The sequence below is a fragment of the Pelodiscus sinensis genome, chromosome 1 (genome assembly GCF_049634645.1).
Source record: "Pelodiscus sinensis isolate JC-2024 chromosome 1, ASM4963464v1, whole genome shotgun sequence".
Classification (NCBI taxonomy): domain Eukaryota; kingdom Metazoa; phylum Chordata; order Testudines; family Trionychidae; genus Pelodiscus; species Pelodiscus sinensis.
In genome coordinates, this window is record NC_134711.1 from 242,498,650 (window position 1) to 242,515,711 (window position 17,062).

General features: G+C 40.4%; 1 protein-coding gene across 2 annotated transcripts in view; it reads left to right on the forward strand.

The window, feature by feature from the left end:
• The window catches only part of NALF1 (NALCN channel auxiliary factor 1), a 433,683-nt gene that overhangs the window by 316,293 nt on the left and 100,328 nt on the right, over positions 1 to 17,062 (forward strand). The window contains exon 3 of one of the 2 annotated variants that reach the window (XR_012900562.1): positions 15,180 to 15,779. The exons of the other annotated variant lie outside the window; for it this stretch is intronic. The gene's annotated coding sequence lies outside the window, so the exon portion shown is untranslated. Of the gene's footprint in view, positions 1 to 15,179; positions 15,780 to 17,062 lie in introns of those variants that run through there. 2 annotated transcript variants of the gene reach the window in all.

Sequence of the window (17,062 nt, forward strand, 5' to 3'; positions counted from 1 at the left end):
GAATGCATGTCAAGTGCCTGAAGAAGGCTTTCAATTGAAACCACACGCTCACTGAGTAATATGTAAAATTAAACACTTCAGATGGACTTGTCCCCCTGCTAAGCTGGCCATAATTGTTGATTTTTTGAGTTGTTTGTTTTGCTGCTGCTTCTGCCAATAGAAATGATTTTTTTAAGGTTTCTTAAGTGGAGTATAAAAGGAGCTCGAATCCATTTAAAGGTGGCAGTAACAAATACTGCTCCTTTGTTCATCTTGTATTACTAAATTCTAAAGATTGGCTTTTTAACTGACTTGTCTACGTCTACACAGCACGGCAGGGGTATGATTCCCCAGCTTGTACACACATACTTCCAGAGCATGGTAAGAGCTAGCACAAGTCCAAATAGTAGCATAGCCACCATAGCACAAGCATTGGCAGCAGCTTCATGTCTTAGCCATGTCAAAATACTATCCAACAGTTTCAGGAAGGCTTGTGCTTGGTAAAACTAAAACATGCTCCATTGCTTCTGCTACCACAGCTGCACTATTATTTATACTACCACTAGTTCTCACTGAGCTACTGCAAATCATCAGATTCTAGTCAATCCACTTTATTAAATTAGGGGATGATCCAAAGCCCACTGAAGTCAGTCTGTATAATCTGATGCAAAATAATGTCAGATGACTAAACCTAGTCCCCATATCACTTACAATATTACAACTTTACATCAGCACCATAGGTAAGATTGAGAAGGCACTTCCATACTTCAGGCAAGATTGAGATTGGTCTGTCAAGAATATATGAGAGACAGCTGCAACATGGAAAGCTATACTGCTGGCACCGTCAACTGTGCTCGCTTCTCAAAAGAATGTAGGGAATGGAGGGGAAAGCCTTAGATCTGTCATCCTTTCCACCAGCGAGAAGAATTGTTTAGGGTCAAGAGAAACCACACTCGGCATCTGTTTCAAGCGGTGGCAGCTGCTGTTGAAATATGAATTCCTTTAGAAATCTAGGAAGAATTGTGCCTGAGTCAGTAGCCATAATAAGCAAATGCTTAAGTATGCTTAAATCCACACAAGAAAGCACTTAAATGCTTTTTCTCAATAGGAACTCTTTCCTAAATAGAGGTAAAATCATCCCACTCTTACCCCTCATAAGACTGTTCTTTAAGCCCCAAACTCTCTTTTTAAAAAAATTGGCTGCTATTTTCATTATTTTTATTAAAATGTGTTAACATTTTGTCTGCTTAGTCTGATCCCAGAGATGAGCCTTTTCAGAAACTTTCACCAAAATAAATGGATCCATTTTGAAGATATCCCCATGAAGGAAAAAAAAAATGCAAAAAACCTTTTTTTTCTGATGCATTCTGTGTTCTCAATTATTGTAAATCAAATATGTTTTAACTGAAACTTCAGACCTGGCATTACGGCATGAAAAACAGTAATGAATGAAAGAATTTGATTTTGAAATGATAAACTATGGATATTTTAATCCAGATGTATAGTGATAGCAGATCTGAGGTCTACATGAAACAAAAATTATGAACAATGGCACATCTGTGATCCCAGTCCTGCAGTTATGCTAGATCTGTGCCAGCGGCCCCCTGCACCATTTCAGTGTCTCCATGCCTCCTAAGAAATGCTGAATAGTTGTAGGTGTTCTCCATGGCCAAACCAGTTGCAAGATCAGGGCCTATCTCCATACATGCTTAAACCACCACTGCAGAGACACTAGAAGCACAATTCCTGTAATAGCACCAATTACAATTTTCATTCACACTTGTGGTTATTGTCTGCACAGCCGCAGATTGCTTTGCTTCTGATTTATTTTCCTGCGTGAACCTCAGGCTTCCCCTTTTGAAAAACTGGTTTATTAAAATGGCATATCTAAATATACTATTCAAGTGGACATTAGGGTGTAAAACTCTGACTAGGAATGTTTATTTTATAGTCACAATTGCTTTGAGCCTGCTAAGGGAGAGAGGTAAGTGAGGCTTCATGCAGCACAGCAATTGACACTATAGCAATAAGCTGAACACTCATAAATCCACACTCTAAATAGTTTGGATCTTTTATTCGCTTCTCAAGAAAACCCCTGTTCTACAACAAATAACTCCACCTGCCTATCCACGTCACCTGCACAATAGCTTAACATTTTAAAGTTAATAGCATATAATAAGCTCAATTACTACTGTGGATTTATAAGTGCATCCTGGGAATAATTAATCAGGGGTTTCATAGTAAATTGAAAATGAAGGGACAGACGACAGATGGCCTTTTAGCTCTGAACCGATCTCATTTTATCTGATTATTACAGCTAAGCAGGTGTTGGACCAGTTACCACCTGACAATATGTAGTGTTCTACGACTGTTACTTCTTTGTGATGTCAACTGCAATTTTTAATACATTTTATTTTGGAATTCTCTTATTGCCCCATGTATTTGATGTTGTGTCTAGTGGCACAGTGCGTTAGTGTTTTGCTGGAGACTTGGATTTGATTTCTGATTTTATTAACTAATTTTCTGAGGCTACTATATTTCCATACCCGAGTAGGCACAAGTCCATGAATTGTGTTCTCGAGAGATTTCATAAGCTGGGCAATATTCAATAATGCCCATTCTGGGCATTGCAGTAGGTAGGAGTCCTATGAAAATAGCAATTTGTGATCATGTAACTTAAGAATCACCACACACTGTTGTGATACAATCTAAATTTTGCCATTTTTCTAATTTCTGAGTCCTTCATTTTGTGACCATAATAATGTTCTTTTTATATCAGGGTTTTATATATGTGTTATTTCCTATCTGTTTTATTAATTTGTTTATTTTTTTAAAAAAATAAGGCATCTGAAAAAAGTCATATTCTATTGTGTGCAATCATTCTGTTGCCAAGAAGGGTCATCATCATGGCCTGTGTCCTTGTAGCCACAGCCCAAACCTATTCCACTCAAACCAGTAGATATAGCCTGCATGTGGACTGGTTGCTGGAGGAAAACCAAGTAGGTTTACTAGTGAGTAACACCAGTATCTCTCAAGCTTTCCAGATACTGAACCCTTTTCAGGAATCTGATTTGTCTTGTACACCCTCCCTCCCCCCGGTTTCACCTCATTTAAAAACAACTTGCTTATAAAAATCAGATATAAAAATCTGATTAATGAAAATATTCTTGCTTTCTCATCTAAACCATATAATTATACAATAAATCAATGGAAATATAAATACTGTACTTAATACTACTCTATATATTATACATTGAAATTTAAGTCATTGTCTGTTGGAAATTTGAGCTAGACTCTGCTTTTTATGTAGCCATTTGTAAAACTAGGCAAATATCTAGACCTCTGCATAGCTCCAGAGGTACACATTGCCCCTCATTGAAAACTACTGGGTTTCACAACTATTTACAAGATGGCATGGGTGCTTAGCTGAAGGGTATTTTTTTTTGAGAGCAAGCAAATGAGGTGATGGTTTGGGATGCCACCTGAAGTGCAGACACACAACTATGCCTTCCGTTTTCTGCCAGCCTAGGTCCCTTTCATCTGATTTTGCTGAGTCAGGCATGAGATCCTCCTCCAGAAAAAAACACAGGCAGGATCTACAGACACTGAGATCAGCCCTGGGAAACTCAGCTTAAGGGACATGCCCCAGAACCCAGGTGTTCACCCCACCCTTTGGGGTACCAACCCAAAGTTATATGAACCTAGCCTCCTTCCTCAGTGTAGACTGTTGAGAATGGTATAAACTTAAAAAATAACAAATGGCCTGGTAGCACTTTATAGACTAACAAAACACATAGATGGTATCATGAGCTTTTGTGGGCACAGCCCACTTCTTCAGATGACAGGAGTTTTGAGTTTAGGATGTGCAGACCCAAAATAAATAGGGGAAAAGAGAGGGGAGAGGAGGAAAAAAGGGGAGTGGAAAACAAGGAGCAGAGGGTATAGAAATATCAAAGGGAAAAACAGGAAGGTGGAACTGGGACTACGTAAGCACCTAAAGATTGAGTAGTTAAAATGAAGTAGATAAGAATCAAAGGCAATAGATAGAAAAGGCATGCACAGATTCCTGCCTTCCCTTCCCTTGTTAGAAATTACATAAACTAGATTATAATATCAACAAGGGATAATTTTATTAACTACAAAAAGGTGCATTTTAAGTGGATAAAGAAGTGACAAACAGAACAAAGAAGAACACTAAGAAAATAATACAAAGCTCTCGAGCTGTTAGAATTACTAAAGAAACAGGTTGCAAATAATAATTTCTCACCTTAGATATTTCCCCTTGGTTCAGCAGTTCTCCCTACCTCCACCCTTTTTCAGTTACAGTCTTTTTGTTTCCGGGTAGTTTCAAATATCTCTTTGGAGTGGGCATGTAGTGGTGAAGCAAGCTCAAGACGGAGTGTTTTCTTCCCTTGCCTTCCATAGAATTTCCATGGGCACGAACTCTTTGGTTTTCCTTTACCCTCCTGTAGAACAGTTCAGCAGTCAAAGATGCAGGTTAGTATCAGGCCTAACTCTACACACTGCTACTGACTCATCGATGCTGAGCATCCACAGCAAGGATGGGCAATAATTTTTTGCTGGGGGCCACAGCAGAAGGGGTGGGGCCTCAAACAGAAAGGGTGTGGCCAAGATGTTTCCGGGGCTTCCCTACAGCCAGACCATGATTGGTCTGAGTGTGGGGGAGCCCTTTGCCCCCTCTTCCCACTAAGCACCCATGCCATTGGCGATGGGAGGAGACTTCCCATGCTCCCCCAACCCCAAACCAATCAGGGCCTGGGGGTAGGGGAGCACGTGAAACCTCCTACCGCCGTGCCAGGAGCACATGGTGCTTCTATGTGCCACGCGCTCCTCACAGGGTGGGGGCAGGGCAGAGGAAACTTTGGGCACTTCCCCTGCCCCCAGGCATTAACTGGGTCTAATCCACTGAAGATCTGACCCGCAGAGGCCCTTTTGCCCACCGCTGGTCTACAGGAACGCCAAGCCTATTCACAGCCCATTGTACTTGTTTGTGGGCCATTAGCCCTGTCTGGCTTTTCCATTGCAGCCCCTCTTCAGGCAATGGGAGTGAGGCAAAAAAGCATAATGAAATACAGATACAGAGGTACCTTCAGAGACAAAAAATGATACATGAATACAAATGGCATAGCCATATTCAGTAAATATTAACCTTTCCAATGATACCTTATATGAGCCATCTTGCATAAAGTATATCTCAGTTATGGCATGTTCGTTATCATAAGCATATTTTCATAAAGCATATGGAATTCCACATCACTAGTGGATTGACTGGCACATTAGATTTGGCAGCATGTGTGATACAGCTGAACTATTCAGATAATTAAGAAACAAGTGTGGAATACCTTTTACTGCATATGTGCTACAGAAGATTTCCTGTTGTTTACAAATCATACAAATCTGGACAGATTTTTATCTGGCAGAAGACATCTCCTTAACACCAGGATTATATTCTCTGACTAATTCTAAAGCCTTGTGCCCCACCCAGAGACGCTTGAACAGATAAAAAAAATGGTCAAAACATCATTTTGCATTGATAGCATTTGCCTATTTTCATTCATTTCATTCTCAAAAATCCTGAACCCTTTGTGCCTAAAAGTTCAGAAAAAAAAAATGTGGGACAGATTAAGCATGGAAAAGTTCAGATTGAAGTGTTGAAGTTTGGGAAAGTTATAGAGTCATCACCGGTGACTCCAATTAAGAAAAGGAAAAGGGGATATAGAATTCCAAAGTGGACAAAGACAATAGGGAAGTGTACTGTCTCACTGGAGTAAAAGGAAAAAACCCATAAGCGTGTATAGGATTGTGAAGTCATTTGGCAAATCTCCACTGGTAATGATACACATTGGAATGAATGAGTTGTCATCAATTGGAATGACAGATTATAAATACTTCAGAATGTTAGAAGGGAGTTGAAGAAGAGTAAAGTACAAGTGATATTCTCAGTGATACTTTCAGTCCCATAAATAAGAGAAGGGAGAAGACAGATGATACTGAACCATTGGGTTTTTGCCCAACTAAACTTCAAGACTTGCATTTTATACTTACTGGCTCACCCACTGACTTCTGGCAGGAGGGGTGAGCATGACCTACCTCCACTACCAGCACGCAGTGAGGGGTTCCCCTCACTCCTGGCCCATGGCAGGGCAGTCTGCCTCAATACAGCCTAATACAGAATAACTTTGTTTTGGTCCTCATTATGATAGTTATAGAGGAATTCATTAGTGGAGTGCAAGTTAGTAGTTGTGTATGGACTAGTGATCATGACACAACTACATATGTATTTTTTATTACATTCAATATAAGCAAAAGAGGTCAGCACCACACATTAATATATATTCTTAGTGATTCAATAGAGCTATTTTCCTTCAGCTAAGGAAAATTATGGATGAAATTGATTGGGAGGAAAAATTTAGAATAAATGAAAAGGGAGAGCTTTTTAAAACAAGCATATTGAATGGCCATAAACAGGGCTGCTGACAGGAAGGAGGGCAAAGGGCGCAGTTCCCCAAGGTCTGACCATTTTAAAAGGGCCTGGAAGTCCCAGCTGCCACCCGTGCTTCTTCCTCAGCAGCAGCAGCGGCTAGAACCTCAAGCAATGCGAACCTGGTGGTGTGGAAAGGTTGACTAAAGGCTAGCCTCTAGCTCCACTAGTTATGCTTAAGGCCGCATCCCTTTCAGGAGCCAGGGCCACCCTACCCCTGCCAGCCGAGTGAAGTCTGTCTTCAGCCCTGGCCATAAAGACAGGATTTCACAATCAAGAAAGAGAATAACTTTAGCTAAATGTCTATCCTAACACAGTGGAAAAATGAAGGCATCTATTAGAAATTATATAAACACAATATATAAGAAAAGGGTGAATAGATATCAATTTTCTACACTTGATAATTTCTAATTCATATTGATAAGGGAAGCTGGCAAAATTAATGACAAGGTGTTTTATCAGTATATTAAATACAAGAGAAATCCAAATATAGGTCCATTATAAGCTGGAGATAGTAACATAGGTATTTCTGATATAGAAAAGGCAGAAGTGTTCAGTCAATATTTCTGTTACCTACTTAGAAATAAGTAGGATTCTATCACATAAAGATGATTAAGTATTTTTCAGTCCATTAGTAACTGAGGAGAATATTCCACAGCATCTACAATGGATAGACATTTTTAAATGAGTAGGTTGACCTCTTATACCCAGAAGTCCTACAAGTGTTGGCTGATAAAATCTCAGGCACACTGGCATTAAAATTTTTAATACATTTTGGATTATATGGGAAATTCCAGAAAACAAAGGGGCTAATGTTATATAATTGTTTGAAAAACGCTAATTGACCCCAATAATTAAAGGCCTGTGAGTCTGACATCCATTATTACAAATTAGTGGAAAAGCTGATATATGATTTAATTGAAGGATAGACATATAATTAATTCTAGTCGATATTATTTTATGAAAAATAATCATGTCCAATAAACCTATTTTCATTCTTGATGAATTTGCCAATTTGATAAAGACAGTTGTATAGATGTAATATCATTAGATTTTAGTAAGTACTTAGTAATTCTAATTAAAAATTGGCAGTATATAATATCAGTAGAACACATTTAGTGGCTTATGAAGTGACTGGCAGCTCTCAAAAAGTATCTATCTATGGGAACTCACAGAACAGAATGTTTCTGGTGGGACTTTAGGTGTGAGTCCCAATGCTATTCAACATTTTTTCCTGTTCTAGTGTGCATATGGTTTTATACTGAGCTCATCAACATAGTATCCTGGTGCCTTTCTGTAGTTCATTAAATAATGTGACTATACATCTGTATAGGTAGAAGTAAGTGGAATGGAGTGTCTTGTTTTGGTAGGTGATACAGTGTTTTTGTTTTGTTGGTGGTGGGTTGTCATGTCATTGCTGTTTTGTTAAATATACTTGGGTATGTCTACACTACCCCGCTAGTTCGAACTAGCGGGGTAATGTATGCATACCGCACTTGCTAATGAAGCCCGGGATTTGAATTTCCCGGGCTTCATTAGCATAAGCGGGGAGCCGCCATTTTTAAATCCCCGCTGCTTCGAACCCCGTGTAGCGCGGCTACACGGGGCTCGAACTAGGTAGTTCGGACTAGGGTGCCTATTCCGAACTACTGGTACACCTCGTTTCACGAGGAGTACCGGTAGTTCGGAATAGGACCCTAGTCCGAACTACCTAGTTCGAGCCCCGTGTAGCCGCGCTACACGGGGTTCGAAGCAGCGGGGATTTAAAAATGGCGGCTCCCCGCTTATGCTAATGAAGCCCGGGAAATTCAAATCCCGGGCTTCATTAGCAAGTGCGGTATGCATACATTACCCCGCTAGTTCGAACTAGCGGGGTAGTGTAGACATACCCCTTGTTGCCGTCTCTTTATTACAGAAGGCAAAGTGAAAAAAACACATTTTGCGCTTGCGATGGAAGATAGTGAGGTATGTGATAGTTCCTGGGGAAATTATTTTCACTTTTGGCACACTTGAGCTTTCCTCTTATTATGGAGAGTTCCAATGTACCAGAGGAGTCATGTTGTTGACCACCATTTTTGTCCTGGAGTTTTAAACTATTTTTTAGTATTCGGGACCTGGGTCATTAAACACTTGAAAATAAGAAGATTTTGAGCTTGATTTGAAATTCTGTGCCAATGCAGAGATCAGAGGACAGGTGAGATGTGCTCACAGTAGTCTGTATGGCTGAGAAGCTGTAATTCAGCATTTTGTACCAGTTGGAGTTTCCTAAATGCTGAAGTTTTCATGCTTGCATATTCTGTGGTATTGTAGTCCAGCTGAGAGGTCAGGAAACTGAATAGCAGATGCCAGGTCCTCATAGTCCTTTAGTGATAGAAAGGCAAAGGAGGTATCATTTGATTAATACAAATCTGCAGAATCATAATTTAATGGTGTCAGCATCTGAGCTATAACAATGGAGACTAATTGGCCCCCTGCCCTCAGCTCCACACCCTCCAGTTCAGGGAAATGTCGGTAATATGGTGTTATCAGAAATAGACCAAGTTGGGGATCATTCAAAAGCCCTTTTCCCATGAACACATTAGTAGCAAATATGACAAAACTAGAACAATTTTGTCTGCACATATTCAATACAATATTTTGGAATTATTGTTATTTATTATACTATGATATAGGAATGCATTAGTTACATTAAAAAAATTGATCTATGTTAAACCTAGAGATGCTAACTTTGACATGTAGAACTGAAAACATTGATTCAACAAGGTCAACATCCATGTCATCTCCGTCTAAAGTACCACCATTAGACATATCAGACTGATCCTTTGGGCCATACTTACATCTCCATACCTGGCGGGCTGCTGGCCAAACACTTACAGAGCGATAGGCATCTGGTCTTTGCAAACAAGCTTTGATTAGCTGAAGGATTGATTTGGAAGCTTATTATATTTCAGGCAAAACTGTTGTGATCAGTCCATCCGCCAAGACCCATCCATGTCAGCAGACGTGTAGTTTAGGTGCACTTTATAATCCTAGATCCATTCTTTTGTTTTATAATTTACTCTCTTAATAGCAGATATAAATTCACACCTTGATGATGTTTTTTCTCTGCTCATCTGTTTCTTGGAAAACATCCACCTATATAATTCTGAAAGCATAGTAAAGTTAGTCTTCAGATGGAAAACTCCTCAATGACTGTCTCAGCCATTCTGAGCAGCTCCAGAGGAAGACTAGAGTTGTCAGATACTGAATCAAATGTCTTCCAATAAGTAATTTGGTCTTTCCAGCAAGTATTCCAAACATGTTGCATTTTACAAGGATGTGGAAGTGCAGTGACGTTTACTGATCTGAGTGATAACTGAGGGATATAAAGAACAGCAATTCTGTTCTTTAGCAGCAGGCACAAAACCAGAATCTTGCTGAAATCTTGGCTAGTATCTCCCAGAGAGCACTAAAACATCTGTGTCTTGTGCAGCAATCCAGAACTTAGTAACACCTTTCTCTGTGGCATTGATGGCATACAACACAATTTGAGTTTCAGACCCTTGCAGGAACTACAGAGAAACTTCACAGAACAATGTGAGGCAGAGGCTTCATTACGCCATGCAATAATGACCTTCCTTGAGCAATTCTTCATGTGATGGAGCATTTTTCCTGCAAGATATATAGTTAACTTCGTGCAAATGTCAGACAGTAGATTCTTCATGTTGACACTGGAGATGTTCATGGAGTCAATGATTTTTTATTGGACAGATACAATACATGGAGTCTCTTATTTCTGGATATTTTAATTCATTCATCTGCATACATGTCAAACACACAAAGTAACTTTGTCGTTAAGTCCAGTTTTCTCCATAGCCTATACTGAATTACTCAGCCAAATATTTGCAGGTGTTAATTTTCTGATTTGTCAAGAACTTGTACCTCAGCTTGTCAAGGCTGTTTCTCCATTCTGGCACTCCTATGTCAAGTTCAGAAGGTGGGTGCCCACAACAGACTTTAAAAATATCTTGCCACTGAAAGATTGTGTTAAAATCACAGATTCCCTGGCCTTGAATTAGTATCACAACCATCATCCAAATACAAAACCCTTTTGAAAGCCCAGGAAGATGCACTTGGGAATTTCTTCATGTGAGGTACTCTCAAGCTCTCTGCGAGCTTGAAAACTGTAATTTCTCTTAGTATTTTGGTTTTGCAGTCTTAGGCACATGCCACACAGAACTTCCCACCTTCCAGGATGAAGGAATCAAATCATTGTCCTAAAACAGTGAGTATTTTTAACAACAACAACAACAACAAAAAGGAACATACTTGGTGAAACATTACTTGCTTGCTAGTTGTTATAGAACAACTAAAAAAAAGGATTAAAAACATAGAATTGCTTTAATGGGATTCAGTTTGGAGAGTTACAGTGTAAGGAGGTAGTTACATGTGCTCAACACAGAAAAGTCTAGCAAACCCCACAATAAAGAAAATAACCTGATCGTGTTTGAGTAATCATTCCCAGTTCTACTCATGTGTCTTTTGTTCCAAGGTTTAGTATGGATATCACTGAATTCACTGTGCCTGGCTGCCAAACTCATTTTGGGTCTTCCCAGGCTCTGCAATGGCAATACAAAAGAATAAGAAGGCCACTGCTTCCAATTCAGAAGCTCACACTCTGTTTCCATTGGTTCTCCTGGCCTTCTGCCAACACTTCCTGCTCCGCTAGTGTTCCTGGGGACTCTCTAAGACTCACTTTCTATGGTTTTAACCCCAACAGACAAGACAATTAGGGTTAGACCTCAAGAGTTAACTACTGAAAAAATTCTTCAGTCCACTGAGGCTGTGTCTAAACTACATCCCTTTTCTCAAAAAAGGGGTATAAATTAGACACTTTGAAATTGCAAATGAAGCCAGGATTTAAATTTCCTGAGCTTCATTTGCATAATGGTGGCTACAGTTTTTTTCAAAATGGGACTTTTCAAAAGAAAAAAGGCTGTTTAAATGGGGATCAATCAAAAATAAAACCCTTTTTCGAAAGATCCTGTACTCCTGAAAAAATGAGTACAGGATCTTTCAAAAAAGGATTTTATTTTCAATCGATCCCTATCTAAACAGTGGTTTTTCTTTTGAAAAGCCCCATTTAGAAAAAAAACGCAGCCATCATTATGCAAATGAAGCATGGGAAATTTAAATACTGACTTCATTTGCAATTTCAAAGTGTCTAATTTACACCCCTTTTTCAAAAAAAGGGATGTCGTTTAGAGACAGCCTGAATGTTTGGAAGGTCCATAAAATAATATAATTCCACCACCATAGCCATGTATCTATGACTGGTATGTTGAATGAACTCTGCTGACATAAGGTACCAGTCACATTGTCAGTAGGTTCTGGCTTAGGAAGACCATGCAAGGTTTGCATTAGCTTGTTTTTCAGTTGGCACATATGCACTATTCGATTGTATTCAGATATGAATCACAATACTATTGAGAACTTATATTTTCATAAGGTCCCACAGACTACGTCTACACAGCAGAAATAACTCTGCTGTGCAGGTATAGCCTATGAGACCTTGTGAAAAATAACTGATGTTATTCCGAAATAACATAGTCCACGTCTACACATAAGCAATTATGTCAAAATAATATCGAGCTGGAGGAATGCTTACTCCGACTCCTGTAATCATAACTGTATGAATAGTAAGGGAAGTTGGGCGGAAAAGTGTTTAATCTCGAAATAACTGCTACGTAGACAGCACCAAAAGCATCCATCTCTCCGACATCTTTATCTATCTCAGAACTGAAAGACTGTTTTTTTTCTTGATAGTAAAGAGCTTTGGTCCACCATACACAAATGGGTTGTCAACACATGGCATGCCATTCTTGGTGTACCACTTGATGTGATACTTAATATCATATGTGTGAGCCTCTTTTTGCCAGTGCACTCACTTAACTATACTTTCCATGCAACGTTCGTACTAAAAGTGGCTGCTCCCAACTCACCCAGGATTCTCCCAGGGTAAAGGAGTAGTCTGGCTATGCAGAATCAAAGTCTTCTTTCAAACCTTTTTTTTTTTAACAGCAAAGGAATTAAACAGTCATTTCCCACAGCTGTTAGTGCAAGTCTTGCCTTACAGTGATTGGGAAGCTTGGTGGTATCATATGCTTTCACTGTCTAGTTCTTCCTTCAGGCTGATCCTTCTTCCTCCTAACTCAATTCCTTTGTTAACTATTTATAACTCTCCTATGTCAGTTTCAATTAGAGATTTCCTACCAGAGCCAAGCTGTAATGTTACATTAAAACTAGCAACAGTCAGCTAGATAGAACAACCAATAAAATAATTTAATACTTATTTAACCATGAGAGAGAGAGAGACTAATTAAGAATGTTCAGTTCTATAAATAATGTGTTAAAGTAGGTAACAACTTACTCAATTTAGTAGTCAGAGAGACAGAAGAACTCACGTGTTCAGAGTTAACACTCAGCTCTGAAAGGAGCAAGCAATAAAACTCAGACTTGATCTAGATGACAGCGTAAGGTTGAAGTAAATCCCCTTGTATTGCCCTAGTTTTATATGTGTCTATGTTCAAATTTTGTCTCCAACCAATGAAAGTAACCTGTTAGAGAGATGGAATAACACTACCTCCCAGAGTGGCATTGAGCTATGTTCAATGTACTGAAGTAAACACAGCACAAGTGTAGACACTGCATTACTTATGTTGACCCTAATGGTCCTCCAGCAGTTGACCCACAATGCCTGACACTGATCATTTGGTTCATAATTGGGAACTCAAGAGTCTGGAGAGGTACCAGCTATGATGGCTTTGGAAGATCATTTGTATCAAGTGGGAAGACTCTGCATTAATGCTAGCATCCTTACTGCCACCAGCATTGAAACAAAGATCCTACTGGGTTGGCCAATCTGCACTGACACCAAATTGTCACCTCTCAAAAAAAGCCCTCTACTTTCAGCTCACCTCTGGTCAGGGATGAGCGGTGGTCAGTGGAAATGATACAAGGACATACTGAACATGTATTTGAAGAAAATTGATGTGGTCACTACAAGCTGGGAGAGGTAAGCCACCAACTGACCTCAGTGGCCCCACATCCTCCCCCAAGTAGTGGCCTGCTTTGAGGAGAAGAAACTTACCCTTAAAACTGAAAACAGAGGAAAAAGGAAGGAAAAAGAAAGAACTTCCTCCCAGAAGACAGCTGACCTGCCAAGAAATATCTGTACTTAATATAGCTAGATCCGTGGTTATAGAATCAGACTCTTGATTCATTTAAGGACCCATATGTCAATCTGTGGCAGAGATCATCTTCAAACTGAGGGATTGCTGCTAACATAACTGTGAACTCCACTACCCAGGGTTCTGGAGACTGGAATGCCCCCCTTCTCCTTAAAACCCTATGCATTTTTAATTGCTTTTTTCCTGATTGTATACGTTGGTAAAGATACCTCGTAGATATCCATTGTCATGTGCAATTGCCTAGTGGCTGCCTTGTTAACTACCTACTCCAGATGTGCTCAGGCTTGGAGTAGACAGGAGATATTGGATCTCCTGTGCCTGTGGGAAGAAGAGACTGTATGCAAGCACAGCTATGGACCAGCTCTAGAAACATGGACAACTATGAGCAGATTGCACAGGGAATGCAGGAAAAGGGGTACAACAGAAACCAGCACAGTATTGCATGAACTGCAGCAGACATATCAGAGGCCAGGGAAATAGTTAATGCAGTACTGAGCCACAGACTACCATGGATACTTCCAAGGGGCCCAAGTCACAGTCATGAACACTATATGAACACCTAACATGAACATCAAGGATAAGGAGGACAAGGAGGAGGATGGGGGATATGCGACCAGAGACTCCAGTTATGCTGTGTGTGCCAGGACCTCTTTGAGACTCCACCACTGTCCAGTCAGTCCTGGTAGTCGAGCACAGGCAAGCCTGATGCAGGGGAAGGAACCTCGGGTAAGAGTTCACATTTATTTTCTACTACACTGATGGTGCCCCCAACTTAATAGAACACAAGTATCAATTTTATATAATTTACTTGTGCTAATTTACTCATACTGGTACACCAAGGAGAGGTAGCACAGTTATCCTCTTTTCATTCCCCTGGAGAATTAGATGGGCTGGTAGGGGAGGAGATGCAGAGCAGTTTGTTTTAAGTGCACAGGGATCTCCCTTAACTCCTCCTGAGAAAACTCGGTGAAACTTTCATGGAGATACTCTGCAATCTTCTCCCAAAGTTTGCCAGGGAATAGCAGCAGGACACCTTCCTATCCTATGCCATTCAGCGATAACTTCACTAGGCATTATTGCAATAAACAGATTAGCAGCATAAGAGCCCCTAGAAACTTTAGGATGCCAGCAGCAGATGTGCTTTCTATACCTTTGTTATGCTCAAAAGTGAGTTAGCAGCTAAAATCACCAGCACCTGTGGGAAATCGTGCTATCATTCAGTCCATTGCCCTTTACTCATAATTTCATGCAATGCAGCAATTGCCTCCTGACTTCTCTCACCCCAGTGGGCCATCCTCACCATGTTTGGTGCCATGGCTGGTGCCATGAACAAGTACTCCAAAGCAGAAATGTCAATAAGCATGTCTTGTTTAAAACTTTAGGGGGCAAGGGACGGACCTCTGAATCTTAACTTTCACTTTCCATTGTGACTATACTGACAGTGGTACATTTGTGTGTTTTATCTGCAGCTGCTCCTGGTGCAGCCTTGAGGAGCTCCCCTTCCCCATCCACAGAATGTCTGAGCCAGATGAGAAGGAAAAAGAAGAGGACTTGGGGTCACATGTTCAATGAGATTCTGCAAGCCAATGCTACCTCCGCCTTTGAGTATAGAGCCTGGAGAGTGAACACTGCAGAGAGCCTGGATAAAGAAAAGGAGAAAAGTCCAGGAGTGTCAGCAGGAAGACGAGAAGGAGATGCATCAGAACATAATGGGGCTTCTCTGGCAGGAAACACAGATGCTGCAGACTCTTTTGGACCTATTTCTTCAGCAGCCGTGGGCTTGTCTCCCTTTGAAGTCTCTGGATTTTTCCATTACAGCACCTCCTGAGCCCTCAAATTATATATAGTATCTGAGTCTGCATCCTTAGCCCTATACCCTTTCCCCGGGGGGAGTATTAAAGACAACGATAGCTTTACTCACAGTGACCTGTGAGAGCCACACTGGCTGTATGTGTAGTTTCTCTTAGTTTCTATTCCACCAATATATTAGGTTTTTAATGTAGTTCTTCTTAAATTGCACAGATTTTTGCACTGTTCTTGTTAATTAATAAAATTGTATTATTTGGAAACATTTTCATTTTTAGTAGTTCACAACACATGCTACAGAGTGCCGAACACTTCAGAATGCACCCGCCTACTTGTTATTTTACAGTGTGCACAAGTCATGGAGTCAGTAACATGGTATAATCATCATAAATGGACAGCAAGCACTGCACAATTAATAGGTGCACTGACAATTTCAAATTGTGCACCAAGCACCACAGAATTCCTAACCGGCCACCAAACCTCTGGACCAGGTAGAGACCAGTAAACTGCTACATGTACCTGTGGCTCATTACGAAAGTGTTCTTTCAAAGTCTCCCTGTGATACATTGAGCTCCTCTATTAGTCCTTATGTCTGGTTGTTCAATCTCACCAGACAATTGCTTCATCTCCACCCTGTTGACAACTTTTCCCCCATGCTTCTCAGATATTATTCTGGACACAGCAGGGAGCTTTAACCGCTGGGCTGTGTTTTTCACTGACATCCAATCATGTGAGTAAACAACACTAGCATCCATTCACACTCCCAAAAGCTGCTGTCAAGGTGCTGTCAAGGTTCCTAGCTGTTGTCAAGGTGTCCAGTGTACATCTTCATGAGCCAGAGGTGCGCCCACCCAACATCACCAATGGCATTTCAGCATTGCCAATGGTAATGTGCTATTCAGAAAAGAAAGTCTTTGCTTTAGTTTTCTGAACAGTCCCGTGTTCTTGAAAATGTGAACATCAGGCATGTTTCCTGACCAGGCAAAATTGATGTCAGCAAAGCATCCTCTGTGGTTAATGCAAAGTTCTTTTTATTGATGTACTCTATAGGAAGTGGGTCTGGTATCAAAATAGGGATATACATTCCACCTGTCACTCCATTGCAGTTTGGGTATCCCATTTCTGCAAATCCATCCAGTATGTCCTATGCATTGAGTCCATAGTCCTGTGTGTCAGGAGACAATTAATGGCCCTGATAACTTGCATGATAATGGATTTCTCAATTTCAAAATGAGTTCCTTGTGATTGTTAATGATCCTGCATTGCAAGTTTCTACAATGGGACTGATATTTTCTTCTCTACTTTTAGTGCAGCTCTCATTCTGGTATCCCTGAGCAGTGCTGGGACGAGTTCAGTACACAGATCCATTAACGTGCTCATGTGCATCTGAAAGCTTTGTAGTCATTGCTCATCATCCCAACCCTGCATTACAATATGATTCCACCAGCCAGCATTTCTTTATCAGGCCCAGAAGCAGTGATCCATCAGCTCCAGCTACTCCATGGACACCATCAACAATCTTAGACTGATTCTTGTTAGTCCTTCA